Below are 18096 nucleotides of genomic sequence, written 5' to 3'. Positions count from 1 at the left end.
TTAGTCAAGTTTCGAAATTTTTGAGAGATCCGGACCCGGTGACCCCCCTTGTGGCTACGCCCCTCATTGCTAACTAGTCCCAAAATCAATGAGGCGTTCTCTATCATACAGTTTTATGTGGAAACTATCAAGAGTATAAAATATACTTATTTTATGTATATACTAAAATACTATCCACACGGGGGGTGGGAGTGGATTCTACATATTGACTTATTAATATTTGGTTCACAAATTACTGTAGAAGAAGCCTTCATTATCTATATAAGCTAAGAATTAACTTGTAAATCTGGGTCTACTTTCATTTGTTTTCTGCTCTACTACATATTTTCTTTCTTATTTTGTAATTCTGCTATCACTTTTTTTAATTATAATTATATTGATTTGCTTTAGTATAGTCCCGTAATTTAAAAATATGAATGCATGAGAACAAATTCCATTTGTTAATTACTAGTGAAATAAAATTCAGAAATCTTATTTAGCGCGAAAAACCTTCTCATTCACTGGAAACCGTGCTGTGTTGCAGAAGCACTGCAACGACCAGAATCTTTAACGTATGAGATAGGGGAGAGAAGACTTAACATTCGCTCCAATTGCCGCGCTGAAGGAATTTGGTCGTTGTATGCTCGCTGCAACGCAATATAAATTAGAGACTCTGTGACGGACTATTTTTCGCTTTTTAAAACGGATTAAGGAATGGACAGTTACAGAAATAAAAAATATTTTATTTAAAGTATATATGGGATTATCAGAAAGTATTTTTTTTCTGTTCTTTACTACTATTCCTAATAATATTTTTTTCTTGAAATACTTTGGTCGTTGCGCAACGCTGTAACACTAACATTAGCCACCACTAGAAGAAATGATCCTTTGACGCAGGAAAATTCCTAAAAAAAAAAAAAAAAAAAAAGGCAATAAACGGTTCATTGAAAGACATTACCAGTAAACAGAAAAAAATAGACCACATATAGCATGGTCTATTGTTTCTGTGTCGAAATCAAAGAATTCGATAACTCCGCATGAGAATTTTCAATCCGTAATATTCTCAGTTCTGAGTAATTATATCGGGTGACACCTCAGCGCTTGTAGATTACGTCAAGATTTAAGTAGAATGTGGAAACTCAACTCAAAACACAATATTTGATTCATGCAGTAATTTATTTAAGAAAATCCCATGAAAATGACATATTATATACAAGAAAGTTCAATATTGTAAGTATTAGCTGCAATTTCCACTTTGTAAGCACCAGCAATATAGACGCAGGTAAGTGTAACATAAGTATAGTAAGAGAGTAGAAACTGGAAGACAATTCTCGGCTGTCGCTCTCTCGGCAATACTATGGAACCGACCTGCAACGACATCTAGTGAGAAAATATAAAAACTGAATCCATGTGAATTAAGAAGAGTAAAGAACCAGTAACAACCTGTGAATAATAGTAAGAGTGACACGATATCACCGCCTTGCCCAAGTAAAGAGTTACCATAATCAATAATAAAATTAATACCTATATTTAGATTAATGATTTAATATTTCTTATAATTTTACTTCTCTTATTTCTTCTTTCTTTTCTGCAGCAAACATAAATAAGTTGTAGTCCATATACCGATTGAGTAGCACTGGCCATAAGATTGGTAAGTAATGTATATCTTGCATTCATTAATATACATTAATTCTTTAGTATCGTAGACTTTATTTTTTTATTCTATATTTTTCGTCATTTATAATCATTTATAATCGTAGTCGTATAATCGTACTGTCATTTATATTTATACTTCTTTCAATTATTTTTAATTATTCTATATTTATACTTTGCAATATTATCTAATATTTGTATTTTTCGTGTACATAAATCACTTTGGATAACTTGATTTTATCTTTCAGGTAAGCAAAATAATTGGATTTCAATTATAAACGATATTATTGACACAATGTCATAATTTGAAAATGACTGATTTGACTTTTGGTATGTTATGAGTTGTTCAATAAACCTATATCAGTAACTGTAAGTTTCGTCGTTATTCCAGAGTAGATGCTTTTACTTGTTATATTTTCATAAGCTAATTACAACACACTAAATGCATAATTATACTCGAATGTATAGAGATATATAATTAATATTGATAGTGATAATACTAAATTTCCATAATGGAAAAGCAGATAGTATCTAATAAGGAAGGAGAAAACTATCCAAATTAACATGTACTTAGTGCACCATCTCTAGAATTATTTATCCGTCTTCAAAATAAGATTTTCAAAGTGATCTTAAATGATTAAGAGGTTGGTTGAGCATTGTCGTTTCTCCAATGAAGTTTCCTTCGACTTAGGAAGGTAACTTCAGTGCACTTAAAATAGCACTCAGTTTAATATAAAACGCAATCTCCTTCCTTTTTACATCAGATGTATGAAACTTCAATTATTATACTAATTTTCACAACGATGGAAACATAGTCAGACTTGTTTATATTTGTTTCGAAAAAGATTATTTTTTCTTACTTTGATTAGTAAGGCACAGAACGTCATTGTCGCCTATCCGCATACTTTCATATAGAATTTTGTTGTGCAGATTAATAGTAGATCTAATGCTGTCAGACAGGGGTAAAAGTGAGGGGGAACGCGCAGAGACGCCGTCTCCTCACCTTCCAAAAATATGTACAGCGTCCCCCCTCTTCCTAAAAAATTACAATGGGCAAAAATAGCCAGGGGGCGGTATGACGTCATGCCGCTACCAACTGACCCCCACCTTTTCAGATCCACTTTTAGCCCTGCTGTCAGATAAATAAACATATTAAATAGCACTAAACATTAATACAAAACGTACACAATCAATACAAAACATAATTCAAGGTCGATGCAAGGGATAAGTGGAAATATTACTGAAATGTGATTAGCGAACATCGGAGCATTATACTGTTTCACTGCATCAAGGGGTTAAAGAGGTAAAGTCAACATATTCGCTAAGCGTTATGGCTATACTGCTTGTTCACTGAAAAGTGACATAAATGAGTACTGTAGGAACTATGATTACTTTATAGTAGATCAAAAACGTGTTGAAGAACCCAACAGGGTGGAGCCTATATTGAACTTATATTATTTCTGATGATTTCTAAAATTCTATGGATGCCATCAGGTCAGTAAGATTAGTTGATATGACAAAATTTAATTTATCATTTTTCTTCTGTGGAGGAAAATCATGAACTTAATTAAACAAAAAGGAAAAAGATATCTCGCAAGTCAATACTTCGTGTAATTATGACTAATATGCATGCAATCTTACTTAACGATTCATATTACAAACCAATAATCAAAATGGAGTGCTTTTTAATTTCTTTCGGCCTCAAAATAAGCTCTCATATGATGCTTCCAATGGAAAATAACCAATTTACTTCATTTTTAACCCTATGTATTTGCTAAGGGATAGCTGAAAGATAGAAGATTGATAGGTTTCAAACATAAATTAAATTAAATCGGGAATATTGTAAATCCTGCAAATACCACTGACAGATATATAATAAAAACTTCAGTAATTCGAACACTTCGACAAAAGTGTATCATAAAAATTTTAAATAAACAGCAATTTTCTCTGAATGATTTCGCGGATAACACTCTGAGGCACTGCTGAATTTATGCACATCTCCCTAAATGTGCTCTGTTCCTCTGAGATGTTGAAAGGTCCATACATTTTTGTATAAAGATCTGCAATATTTTATTGATTGCACATGCTCTCTGACTTTTGAAACTATAGCCACTGAATTTTGTACCTCTGTGGAAATCACTTTATGAAGACACTATCACATAATCTGTTAACATAATAATATAAACTGAATAAAATAAAACTTCTCTCATAGTGGTCAGATTGGAGATTAGAATTGGAATTTCAGATTGAATGAAGTCAGGTACCGTACTACACGTAATCCAGCTTTATTACTCTCAGGTAATAAGATTTTACAATCGATCTCATTGTGATGAATTTAGTTATAATCAAGTATTCCCGTATAAATCAGTACAAGTTACAAATCCTGTAAATTGTTGGTCATCATTATTATTATTGTTATCATTTTATTATTATTATTATTATTATTATTATTATTATTATTATTATTATTATTATTATTATTATTATTATTATTATTATTATTATTATCTAAATATTAGAAATATTGATACAAAAAACTTCAAGGCTAGATGTTTTTGTTTTCATTATTATTGATTAAAGAGAAAAATTCTGTATCTTGCTTTAAACAATAAAATGTCAGTAAAGAAGTAAATTGAAGACTATTCTGTATTGTTTAATCTGTAGATCATGGTCACGTTCAGATAAATAAGATAATCACATGTTCGAAACTGATGAACTTTATTCTCGTTAGATACACAGTTTCTGTGACACTGTTTTATCAATATGTACCGGTATTTGCAGACCATGTAATTTACTGGTTTATACTGGAATACTTCTTTAATTTCCCACGTGTTGTTTACATTTCATACCATACGTGTATCAAAAGTTCATTGCGTCATTTTGACATAACAGACAGACTTGAATCATGGAGATCAGAGTTGACTTTTTCATAATCAACATTAAATTCTCTTAATTGAACATCCGTTTCATCATTTGTCGTAGATAATTAGGTCAATAACAGATGATCTTGAATCAAAATTGATATTACTCTCTGTAGAGAGAAATTTCTATATCTAGAAGATCACGATTTTCAAAATTTCTGACTGTTTAGTTATGTAGAAAATTCAATATTACTCGATGCCTTTGTTTGAGTTTGAAAGAATATTCTACACATAAGGGAAAAAGTTAATTTTTAATAATATTTATAAAAGCCAGTCGTGTGTAAGCACTTACCATCCAGTAATTAGGAAGATCTGCCTTTGAATTTCTCTGCTATCCATTCTCACTGAGATTTTTCCACGATTTTCCTCAGCCCATTAGAAAATGTAAGGATAATAACGTTGATATACAAATCCTGATCAACTTTTTTTTTTTTTCAAAGGTTTGTTTCCTTCTTCCGTTCATAACGTTTTAAGTGTAAAATGGTCTACAAAGACTGACCTAAAAGATTATTAAAATGTATAAGTTACATTAATAAATCCGTCTTCAAACAGCTCATTTCCATTAGAACAAAATTATAAATTATTTACTTACTTTATAACATCAGATTTTTGGAAAGCGATCCTATATATTATACACTCTTTCTATCAAAAAAAGAAAGAAGAAAGGAAAGAAAAAGAGAGAAATGTGGAATTTATACCAAAAATAACATTCTAATACTAGTTAATGTTGTTAAACAACTCTAATTCGGGGGAGTTAAGATGGCAACTATTCTATTAAGTATATAGGAGCTTTGCTGTCTTTTTTTAATTTAATTTTACTTTTAAACAATTTTTATTTTAAAACATTTCTTGTTGGTTGCAATCTTCACTGTGTTACTAATATTTTCTATATTTTTGGCGTCTCTTTTATCCCTTCAATACATTTTAAATAATTAAAAACAAGTTCACTTTTAACCGGCTAGTCGTCCATATTGGATAGGTTATTTTGTATGACAATTTAAAGCAACATAGTAGAACCTGGCTTGATTAAGCTGTGACTTTTAAACCTTATTCCTCGCAAGAGGACGAAAACGAATATAACTCAGAATCTCTGTTTTTAGTCTTTTTTTTTTTTTTTTGAGAAAATATTTTTCCTGTTTTCCTTGAAATGACCTTGAATTTTACTGGTTTAACTTTACTGATTTCTTCTTTAAACTTATTGAGATGTTCCTTACTTCGTGAAAATTAAATTTGTTGCATATAAGTGCAACAAAATTATTTAAGTGATATTAAACTTATATCTAATGCAAATTTATTTTGTTAAAGCAAAGAACAATTAACTTAGACTTAAAGAAGAAATCCGTAAAAATTCAAACATGTTATAAAATAGGGGATCTGCCTATACAACAAAATCGTGAAGCAACACGTCAAAGTTTCACCACCCCTATTCTGCCCGCTCCGCCCAATAAGATCGCAATGTTTTGAGCCAACATTCATGGCGGAAACGAGATTGGCCAATCAGACTTGCCTCTACTAGTTTTCTTCTTCTTCTTCTTTCTTTCTTTTTTCTTTTTCTTTCTTTTTCTTTTTTTTCTTTTCTTTCTTTTTCTATTTCATAGCAGTCATTTACGATACAGCGATAGTTCCTTTCGGTTTTCGGACAATTATTCTGTGCTTTTTTTCTGTGCAATTGTTTTGTGCATAGTGTTGCCAACCATTTGTTTTTTGTATGTTTTCGTAACGATAGGTGATTTTTCGCTACTTTTGGCAACACTGCTTTCCTGAGAGACGTCATATGAGTCTCGATGTTACGGAATATGAAAGCATGGTTCCTGACGAATCCAGCAAGGTATCAATTATTACCCTGCTACAATATCTCGAGTTACACATAAGTATTCAATGCAACATAATTTATGTGCGAAAATAAACCTATTTACCCTATAATACCAGCGTTTCACGTATTATTCTTTTCCTTAGTACGTGCTGGCTAGAATTTTGCGATACTTGCAGGATATATTGCCAATAGTGCAGCAAACATTTTCCAATATTTTTCTACAGCATGAAAGCAGTGTTTCCAGCCATTTGTTTTTACAATATTTTTTCGTAAAAATACGCGAATTTCCCTTACTTTTGGCTACACTGCTTCCCTAAGGGATCTCATATGAGTCTCGATTGTTACGGTATATGAAAGCATGGTCCCAGACGAATCAACTGACGTATAAATTATTCAATTCAACACTTTTCACTCAACATTCATGTTTGGGACCTTTTATGCCATAACTTAACCATACGTATGCTATATATAATAGCAGAACATATTAAAATGCCTTATGTAATGACTTGTAGCAAAATCTAACGTAATTGCACATTCAAATATCTTCATTACTCAAACGCATTATTATATCTCTACTGATTATGACGTAATCTTAAAACCTTTCAGAGCAAAGGTTAACAAGTTCCCTTGAAAAAGTAAGGATAACAGTTCACATATTATTAGATTTTTATTTAAGATTTTGTGTTCACATAGTTATGATAAAAAAATCATTCAAAGTGCAAAGACTCACATGTTTCTGCATTTAATGCACAAATATGATTATTCTGGTATTTATTCGAAAACACGAAGTCCAAAAGTGAAAACACGTGACATTGTTTTGTTAACAGTAAACAGTATTAAGAGCTTTTGGAATTAAGTACGTTAAAAGTTCTTGAGTGATTAAAATTTATAAATAAAAACATAAACTTTGCTTACAATCATAACTTCTCTTTGATAAAAGTAAGTTCAAGAGTGTTTTAAAGATTTTTTTTTTTAAAAAGTAGTAACGTAGATGTTATGTTTTAAGGAAAAGATATTCGAAAGTAAGTCAATAAGTAACTGCAATATTTTTCCATGTCTTTTCACGTTGACATACGGCATTGTACACTCACCAGAAAGACCGGTTTTAGATATTTCTTAAGTGTAAGCAAACAATATTACCCCATCACCTAAATTATAATAAATAGTAGGAAGTTGTAATGGACAAAAATTCTTCTGGAATTTTTTCAATACTTGTAGTCTCCCCGTGAATATTAACGAAAAATGGCGAAATTATTAAAACTATTTGACTATGGATGAATACTGAACGAAGTTCCAATTTTGATAATTAATAGAATTTTTTGTTGAATAAGAACAAAACACAATTAAGATATATACCTTAGATGTATTTGGCCAAGTACAATTGAAACATACAAGTCAAAACAGAACAAAACCCATGAGCTTCAAGTCTAACATTAACACAGGTTTGGTTTTGACAAAAAGGTATGTTCTTATGCTTCATTAAAATCATATTTACATAGTATTTTCTAGTAATATGATTATGGTAATTAGCTTTAATTCTCTCTCTCTCTCTTTTTTTTTTTTTTTTTTGTTGTTGTTGTTGTTACTGAAAAGTTCATCTTATAAATACATTTTTCTGGCTTTCAATTTGGCAAAATGTCTTAATATTGCATCCATATCATTGAATATTTCATTTTCAATGGCCATCAAAGATAGTCCATTTAATCATCTTGAGATATAGTGAATCTCAAATAGTTCTTTATTAATTTTAGCTGATCACAACACACAACACAACAAATGACAAAAGTGTATGCCTTAAACGATATTTAACTTGTCTTTGATCCAGTGGTGGAACACTAAAAGCAGGTCCCCCGCAAAAAATTCTTTCCAGGGACCCTTAGGCCCAAAACACAAATCAGTCTTTTTTTTAACATAGACATTCGACATCAGGCAACGAATAACACAATTTAAACACAAACAGTGGCGCACCCAAGATTTCTCTTTTGGGTCCGAAGGTTTTTCGGAGTAGCCTACAAAGTATAAATAATTTTGTTTATTTACCCCCTAAAATTGTGCTAAATATTTTAAAAATTAAAGTTCTGGGGGATCCAGACTCTCCGATCACCTCAGTCGTTGCATCCCTGAACACAGGTAACTAATAATCAAAACTCTACTTTGCATTAGGACTATTATCAGATGTTTAAAAACATCACGCCATCTGAATATAATACAAGAAAATGGGTTTCCCGGCGGAGCTCATGTGGTTGATTCCGTGTTAGTAAGTCCACGTCTCATATAGCCTAGCCGCTGAATGGGACGTTAAACTCAACATCAACTCAACGAGAGAATGGATTGATAATGATTGTTATGCTGTTATAATACAATGAGCATATGTATATAGAGATAGTTAGTCAACAAAAAAGTGTTCAAAAATATCTTTAGTTATTTCCAATAATTACAATAAAAATCGTTGTAATATTTACAGTGTAGTTTAATAACGCCATTAGTTACGATTTTAGGAGTTAAGCTATCTAGGTAGTATCTTAAGAGGCACAGAAAAAGATTATTATTCAACATAGAAACATATAATGTCAAAAAATTGTTTGTACAGTATAAACTAATTCCAAGAACAAATACTGCATCTGTTCTCGAAACGTAGTAAGTAAACTCTTTATGAAGCCTATATTATCATAGTAAAAATTATTGTTACATACTGAACAGTTTGATAAGATATAAGAAGTACACTTTTGTAACTATGAAATGATAATTAACTATTCATGAGATTCTAATAAAGATCTGTTAGTTTTATTATTTTTCAAGGTACATCAAACTAGTTCGTGGTGGAATCATGTTTTTTCTCTGAAGTGTAATATACACAGAATTACAGTATCTTTAATTAGATTAAATACTTTTGATTGAACAATAGAAACAATTCAAGCGCTCTGATTAAACACATTGATCTTGAGTACATATTTCCCTTATTCGTTTGATAAGTTTGTATCAATTTGTTTTCCACTTCTAGAATGAAATGTTCTCTTCCTATATCAAATCTTTACTAGTTGAAGCAAAAAATACTTCTGTTGAAAATTTGATAAATAGCCTGTATGATATCTTGTATAGATATTATAGTCAAATATTACTGATAAATTTGCTATACCATATCTAAATACATATGAATAATTATATTCGTTGCTAAGGAAACAATTTAAAGGAAGGAATGGTTATGACTCCCACATTCACTGAAGTGGCTAAATAAACAAACTTGAAATGCCCCACGGAAATTTGCATTTACTCTCAATCCGTACTGAGATGTCAAAATATTTCAGAGCTGAATGTTTTTCTCCTAAACTAATCTCTTTCGCCTTCAGCAGTAATGGGGCGTTTACACTTAGTCGATTTGCGTTCGATTCAGTTGAATTGACGTCACTTTCAACTTAATCGACCGTGTAAACGGGAATTCAACTTAATCGCTTGTTGATCGAAAGCGACTAATCGACTGGCAACTGAATTAAAAGACGTTCTATTTTCTGTGGTTGAAATAATTGAACACATCCATCGATCTGATTCGGCCTAGTTGCTTCGATTTAGTGGCAAATGCAGCGAGTCGATTTAGTTGTGCGACTAAATCGACCAAGTGTAAACGCCCCATAAGTTGGTTGAATTGGAGTTTATTGTCCCTTTTTCAACACCAAGGCTATATGAAACGTTGACCCACAGTTTAACGTTGAATCTGACTCATATGAGATCTCCAGCACTAAAGGCACAAACGTTAACCTTATAGCTATGGTGAAGCTTTCTTCACAAGAAAATTAATAATAATAATAATAATAATAATAATAATAATAATAATAATAATAATAATAATATGTATGTATGTATGTATGTATGTATGTATGTAATTTATTATTACATACATACATACATATGCAAGATGCAAGTTACTACCCAATTGTGATAGTCTATAATTTATCAACCTCGTGTCAGATGAATCCCACCATCCGGCACAGGATCTGGGATATCCGAAAGTGTCCAGTGGGAACCCTGACACCTCACCAACGAACAGAAACCCATACAGATGGGAATATGATTGGCCACAAGGATGGACAATGTTTCCTGGGGTAAATTATGAATGGTAATGCAACTTCATACCACCATTTCCATGCAACAAGGCCAGCAACGAAGAAGATGAGCCAGGAACGGATATATCCTACACCACCAAGACAGAAAAAGGCAAATTCATCTATTTTAGTTGGAAAGATCGTATTGGCGTTGTTTTTCGATGTCATTGGGCCTCTGCTGTTGGAGTGTTTATCGGCCACTCCTCCAATAAACAATCAACTTTATTATGACAACTTACTGAAACTCCGAGGAGTCGTCAAAAACAAACGACCAGTCAAGAAACGTGCTTATGCTCCACATAATGCACGCCCAAACTCTCCGACATAACCGTGGATATTCTGCACAGTTTCAGAGGGCTCTTACTTATTCTCACTTTACAGCCTAGATTGTGATATGACGTCTTTATTTTTCAACCTCAGGGAGACGGGATGATTAAGGATCCTCAAATAAAATAATTAATACATTATATCAAACGCTAATACTTTTCTATAAAACTTATGATTGAACATATTTTAAATCACGTTGGGTTCATCCCTTATTCTTGACAGTTTCAACCCAAAGCAGTGGCAATGATTGGTGGGCTCTAAATAAAATAGGGGCCGCGGTGGCTCAGTGGTAAGGCGTTCACCTCTGGTGTTTGGGGTCCCGGGTTCAAACCCTGCTCCCGCCAAGTGAACTTTGTGGTGGACAAACACTGTGTGCGTGGGTTTTCTCGGGGTTCTCCCGTTTCCTCCCACTTTCTTCATTCCACCATTTCATTCATCTCTCATCATCACCGTCTCCTTTAGCCTAACCGGCATAACCGTGGGACGTAGAGCTCAAAGATTTCATTTTATTTTTTCTAAATAAAATATACACCGTATTGCATCAAAACTGAATATTTTTTATCAACCATATACTGGAAAATTGTTTTGTAATCGCATGGAGTGATGTTTATTCCCATTAGCCCTATATTCCTTACGGATTCTCCTAAGATTTGAGAAAGACACATGCCAAGGTCCATTAAAATTGAATCAGTTTTACGATAGTTAACGTGGAGAAGATAAACAGATGTATGTCACGTAAGTTGAATAGAATCTTCTGTCTGTTCCATAAATTGAATAGAATTTGTTAGTAGAATGTGCAACTCCAACTAGATTAATTTATGAATAGTTTATAAGCTTAGGATAGTCTTGTACAAAATAGTCAAGTCATATATAATAATTAAGGTAATTACGCAGTCCATGCACTTGTTTTGCTTTAAAATTAGTATGTTGGGCAAAAGAACGACTCATTCATTAGGAATATCGATGTAAACAACGAGTTGTGCATTACGTAATATCATTATGAACGCCAAGTCTTATTCCTAAACAACAAGAGCATTATTTGCATACAAGTAATTCATTAGTGCTCATCTGCGGGAAATAATTAGTGCTTGAAACATTGACTCGCATTACTTGTCCTTCAGATACCGTATACCAGTCACTTTCATTTGAATGATCCATGACGTCACAGTTTGCTGCTCGGTTTGTCAGAAATCCCTTTACACAGAGCAAGGAAAAAAGGCAGCAAATCTAGCGTTGATATAAGACATTGGTGATAGACAAGCAAGGCATAGTCGATGTTTTGCAGATATGGTACTCACGAATTCATGGATAATTGAACACTGTAAACACTTGGTTTATTCCATTCCATTTACTCGTTCCATCTCTCCTTTTTTTTTTTTTTTTTTTTTTTTTGCAATTAACTCTATAGACGCCCTTGGTACATGAACGGGATATATGGTCTAAAATAACCCAACAGGTGCGGATCCAAGGGGAGGGCTATAGGGCCTATACCCCCAACCTTGACGCTCAGGTATACACTGGATAAAATGGGCTTCAATCCCACTTTCTTTACACTGATAAAGCAGCAAACTATGGTTTAACCCCTCCCTTGATCATATCCTGGATCTGCGGCTGTAAATCCATTTTTTTACCCGACCCTCGTACTTGAGTTATGATCCTTATGTTTACCGTTCCGACAAATTTTCGGATGGTGCTCCGAAATGTTACATTTATGAACCCATTATTATCTATTTTATTCTTATTTTCGTGTGATCAATCATTTGTCAAAGTTTGTCGGTGTTGTTCTTGAAGACATTATATATTGAGGATATAACTTAAATTGTGGAGAGACTGCTTTTAACTTTTGTGATCCTGAATGAATGACATCAAAATTCAATGATAGAGAAATTAGACAATGGAGACAAAGCAGCTCAAAAACAAGTGCGGTTCTAACATAGAAACAGCGTAGGCCTGATACCTTATTTACAGGTAACACTTAGCTCATAATTAAGCATAATTAACACTATAAGTACACAATGCTTATTTTTACATTGCTTACTCACTGTGTGACCATAAATAAATTAAAATGAATATGTGAATATAAATATTGCAAGCAAAGACTATCGTTTCTTTCTTAACATTCTTATGGTAATTAGACGCTCTACATAGGAAAATGATGTGGCACAATGGGGAACATGATAAATAATATTGATATGAATGTAAATTCTGAATGACTTGCAATATAGTTTCCAATCTATTTTTTAAGATTTTCAAGAATTAGTTTTCAGTTGTCGTTATGGAATTTGAACTCACGGCTTACGAATGTTTGTTACGAAATAACTTTGCGTATTGCGTCAATTGGTAATCAGATGTATAAATTATGATTTGTGATTCTTTTATGTCCTTATCCAATAACAAGATTATGAAAGACCTAGCATCGATATCTGTATCGAAGTGGGATCCGAATGTGTTTTGTATTCGAAGACATTTTCCGAGCAGAAAAAAATGGTTGGGTCCATTGGGAAATGACTAACTAATTGAAGGAAATGGCATTCCGTAAGATGTTGCATCAACGAAAACTTACTATCAACTTGTTAATGATAATATGCGAAATACTGTATATTGAGCCAACAAATAATTTCTCAACGTTAGATCTCCTATACAGATAACTGTTTGCTAAAGTACTATTTCCCAATATTATGCCCATTTTTTCTTTAATCTTCACAGGTTTCCCAATCTATATAATGTTACAGAGTGTTGGCAAAGTTGCCCTACATTTTTTGCAGCTGGAAAGTATTAGTTTCGCAAATCAGTTGTATCTTATTAGAAATATAGGCAACTAACAAATAATCGTATTCAGGCGATGAATAGGCCTAAACATATGTATTCTTAAGTCTATTTGAATTGAGCATCTTATGCTCCAATAAGTAGGCCTAATCAAGAATGAGTATTCATCTTTGTCACTACTTACTTATTATCGTATTACAGTAAGCATATTTGGTCACCATTTCCAATGAAAAGTGGTAAAGTTAAATAGGTGTCAACATACAGAGAATAAGTGTTATCAACATGTTTTACAGTAGGCCGGAACTTTTAATATTGCTTGATAGTAAAGTTTTAATAAACAATAGCACGACAGATTAACCAGCTGTTGTTAATTAGCTACAAGTATTCACCCCGGAGTAACATCCTTTGAGAAAATCTTAAGGGTACCAAAAGTACCACTACCTATTGACAAGCTATTGATAATCCGTCAAGTATCATTAGTTGACATGATTAGTTTTATGCTTGAGACTTTTCCGGAATTACTGAAACTCTCCTTGAAGGGAGGGCCGAAATGTCCATTGACTTTCCCAAAACAGACAACATAAACATATATAACTACTTTTTAAACTTCTGTTCAGTCTATCATCAAGCTAGGTAGTGTTTTAGAAATTGACCTCACAGAAGAAATCGTGGAAATGTATGCTTCCGAGTTTCCATTCAGAAATATAGATCATTTGTATCACACATAGGAAATATGAAAGACTTAGGAAAAATAACAACAATATGATATTTTGTGTGGCCAAGATAAACAAGCAAACGTTGCTTCACTGCTGCCAAGTTCCAAGATAGACAGGTTGCCATTACGTATCTTAATGTAAGTTAATTAATATAAAACTATCGTTTTTGATACACAAAAAATAGCTGCTCCCCAAAATATATCTGTTCTGCTCCCTCAAAAAAAAAAAAAAAAAAAAAAAAAAAAATCAAAGGTCGTCACTGAACAACACATACAGAAAAGGGAGCATTCTAGCCATAAGGTTATGGTGAAATTAATATTTAGTGTTATTTCCTACTTCAACACATGCCGTAATATATTTTAACTTTAGTGATACAGAATTCTGGATCAAAAGATAGCAGGTTTAATCGCAATGGAATTTATGATAGGCAAAAATTCCCTCAGCGAATTTTCTCGGGAACTTTCATTTTTACCAGTAATTTTAACAATAACTTAAGTTCCAACCTTTACTTTAGCTTACACTCATATGAATCTACTGAGAAGATATTGTAAAATGGCAACTTTAGAGTAATCATCAACTCACCTTCAGGACAAGGACGTGGTGCCACCCATGTAGTAACTCCTACATAATTTATATGATTAGTATTTACTTCCTTTTACTTTCTTCTTTACTTCCTTTTACACTTTTGTTTTGTTTTTTGTATTCCCTTTCTCTTCTTCCCTCTTATAGAAAAGAAAAACATATCTTGGAAAGTAGTTATTATTTGGCGAAACAAACTACTATGACCTTTCAAAAGAAATACCGAGACACCACTACATAAATGTCACAGAAAATGGGGTAATTGCGAACTCAAACCAAATAAATTGGAAATCATATATTGTGAGTTCATAACAACAAAATCTCTTTCAGAATGGAACAAGGAGACAACTGAACAGGACACCAGTTTTATAATAATAGAGCTGTACATAATTATTGATGCCAGATGTATATATTTTATGAAGCGAGGCAGTATTGTAATTATTTTTTTATTTGACTCATATTATGTAATCTATATATTATACTGTTGCCTATACAGGGTATTTCAAAACAACGCCGACAACCTTTGGGAGGTGATTCCTGACAACAAGATAAGACAAAAAGTAAAGACCAACCTGGGTGCACAAATGCTTCCTTTCAGAGTTATAGGCTGCCGATAACATGAAAAAAAAAAAAAAAAAGAACTTTCAAGGTCCATAGCTCAAATAATATGGGACCTACCGTAGTCGGGTCAAAACTTAACTTAGGAACTATGTATCTATCCAAAAATACAAGTTTCAAAATCCTAAGGTACTCGCGCAACAATTTTTGTAGAGGTAGTTGGTGAGTACCGCTACTTCAAATTATATGCCCGTAGCCCAACTCACTTTATAGGTGAAGTCTTGACCCGACTACGGTAGGTGCCATAGTTATGGAGCTATGGACCTTTAAAGTTCTTTTTTTTATGTTTTCGGCAGCCTACCAATGGCTACGAGAAAAAAAAATCAGAGAAAGTTTGATTTGTATTCACACATTATGAAGTTCGTTCTAATTGCAAAGTTAATTAATATTTACAAAATGCAACGAAAAACTCAATGTTGTTTATTGCTAAGCAATTTATATCTCCTATAATAAATGATGTCATAATTCATTGGAGTTCAAATTACTCCACCACAAGTAATAACAATGGAAAACACTTATGTTTTGATCAAATATTTCTTTTTTAATGTAGCTATATCTATGATTAACGGAATCTCACGCTACCGTAACATTTTCTCAGTTCATGACATGTTTTCTTCTTCTTTTTCTTTCTTGAATATTGGTTTACATTGCTTTAGAATAACATTGCATTAACTATCAAGCAAAAAATTAATGTAAAAATATATGGATGCATACAATTTATGCAACTTCAATAGTTTTTTGTAGTTGATTATTAGTTGGTCTGTTAATTTCGCTCAATGGAAGTCTATCATCTTCTAAATTTAGAATTATCTAATTCTAATATATATCACTAGCAGAACGTTTCAGAAGAGCAATGCTCGCTAAGTACACAGATTTTTGAGGATAATAAAATAATAATTATCCATAAAGAATTTCCCGAACCTTGGAGGAAAAAGAAGTCAGCTTCTTCGAATTTTCTTGAATTCAATATTAGAGTTAGATCCTGAGAGAACAACACTCATATGATGCATTACACTATAGCAGTAGTTCTCAAAGTGGGGTCCGCGGACCCCTGGAGGTTCGTGGGATCTAGCCAAGGGGTCCGCGACGCCTAAAAATTGAAAAGTGTTGTAATAAAATGGAACTCACAGCTGTTACGCAAGAAGTATTTTTGGAGTTACTAAAAAGAAAGCAATTAGAAATTATACTTACGTTTGTAAATTTAAATGTTTTCCTACTTTACTAAATTTCTGCCCTGAAGTTGGTCAACCGTTGTACAGGACTACTTCAAGTGAGAGAAACTGCTTCTTTGTTAGAGCACTTTTTCAAAAACAGATGTACATTAACCGTAAGACATCTCGGAATTTCATGGATTTCATCTTCAAGTGGCGGAAAGCTTCCACAAATTCCACACTTAAAAAAAAAAAAAAAAAAAAAGTAAATGTTAGTCATTCCTGTGCTTATGAACACCAAGCCTCCCTCCCACCAATTCTGGGATTTCTAAAAAAAAATCATGAGAAACTCCTCCCAAAATATGTCCCTGGATCCGCCATTGCGAGTAACTCGACTCAAATTGGTTTGCGTGTGCGCTGTGAGTACGAAGAGTTGCTTAAAGACATTGCAACATTTGATGCCTTTCCCAGTGGTGCTATGCAGCCGGTTGTTAAAATATTTCCAGTTCGCAGAACCGTTTGTTACATCGACATGACAGTAAAATTTATCCTGTTATACCCAAGATCAGTAAATTTTAGTTTAAGTGTCATTGTTTTTAGGAATCCTTGCAGCTACAAAGTTAAACATTGACCTCTCAGAACAATTATTGTTTAATATCAAATGTTCAGATATCAAGAATGAGAACTAGGATCACATGAGTTTAGTCGTAACGGTTATTTATATTTGAAACGCATACATACCTTTATCAACAATTGTTGACCCATCCCTGAATAAGGATCTTTTCAATACTTTTTGACAAGCATCTATCTTGGATAAATTCTTTCCAATATATTCGCAGTGCTACCTAATTTCGTCACACCACCTTGTATTCGGATGCTGTGTAGGTCTCTAGTCACTTCTGGTATTCAGTAAAAAGATTTGCTTTTCTCTACTTTCTTTGTTTTTTTTTTTCCCTAAGAGAAAGATATCCATCTACCTACCTCTCCATCTACTCTCTTTCCTTCTTTCTCTCTCTCTCTCTTAATATATATTAGAGAGAGAGAGAAAGAGAAAGAGAGAACCGGTTGTTAAAAAATTAGAATAGCACCACTGGCCTTTCCCTACCACTTACTTATGTGAGCAAACCTTTTCTGCTCTTAGCAGTATTAAAACCTTAAAGCGAAATAGTCTTAATGTAAAATCGCACCTAAGATTGATGGTGACAAAAATTATTCCAGATTTCAATGCAATTATGGGAAAACACAAAAAATTTCAGTCCTCACATTAGTAACTCCACATTGAGAACGTTGTTTATCAAGTGAATTTTCTTTTCTTTTCTTTTCTTTTCTTTTTTCTTTTTTTTAATGATCTTTGGTCTTGAAGGTTACGGCATTTTCGATTAAAATTACATTCACTGGGAAACAATAATGTATCTTTAGAATAAACTATTTATTGCATTATTTTTCTGATCTTTTTCTTGTCAGTGATAATTCTAA

The 18096-nt window shown here is 32.7% G+C and overlaps 1 long non-coding RNA gene across 4 annotated transcripts in view; it reads right to left on the bottom strand.

Moving 5' to 3' along the window:
• Nucleotides 1-1024: 1024 nt before the first annotated feature.
• LOC145667443 (uncharacterized) overlaps nucleotides 1025-18096 on the bottom strand; it is a 41328-nt gene continuing 24256 nt past the window's right edge. For 3 of the 4 annotated variants that reach the window (XR_014127884.1, XR_014127882.1, XR_014127885.1), the window contains exons 2-5: nucleotides 16661-16861; nucleotides 14855-14994; nucleotides 4846-5052; nucleotides 1025-1347 (exon numbers count right to left, since the gene is read on the bottom strand). This is a non-coding gene — a long non-coding RNA (uncharacterized LOC145667443). The remainder of the gene's footprint in view (nucleotides 1348-4845; nucleotides 5053-14854; nucleotides 14995-16660; nucleotides 16862-18096) is intronic. The other variant, XR_014127883.1, reaches the window with a different exon arrangement.

The sequence above is a fragment of the Thermobia domestica genome, chromosome 13 (genome assembly GCF_964235325.1).
Source record: "Thermobia domestica chromosome 13, izTheDome1.hap1.1, whole genome shotgun sequence".
NCBI classification, from domain to species: domain Eukaryota; kingdom Metazoa; phylum Arthropoda; class Insecta; order Zygentoma; family Lepismatidae; genus Thermobia; species Thermobia domestica.
The sequence above is the reverse complement of the archived record's forward strand: the minus strand, read 5'-3'. Positions and strand labels throughout refer to the sequence as shown.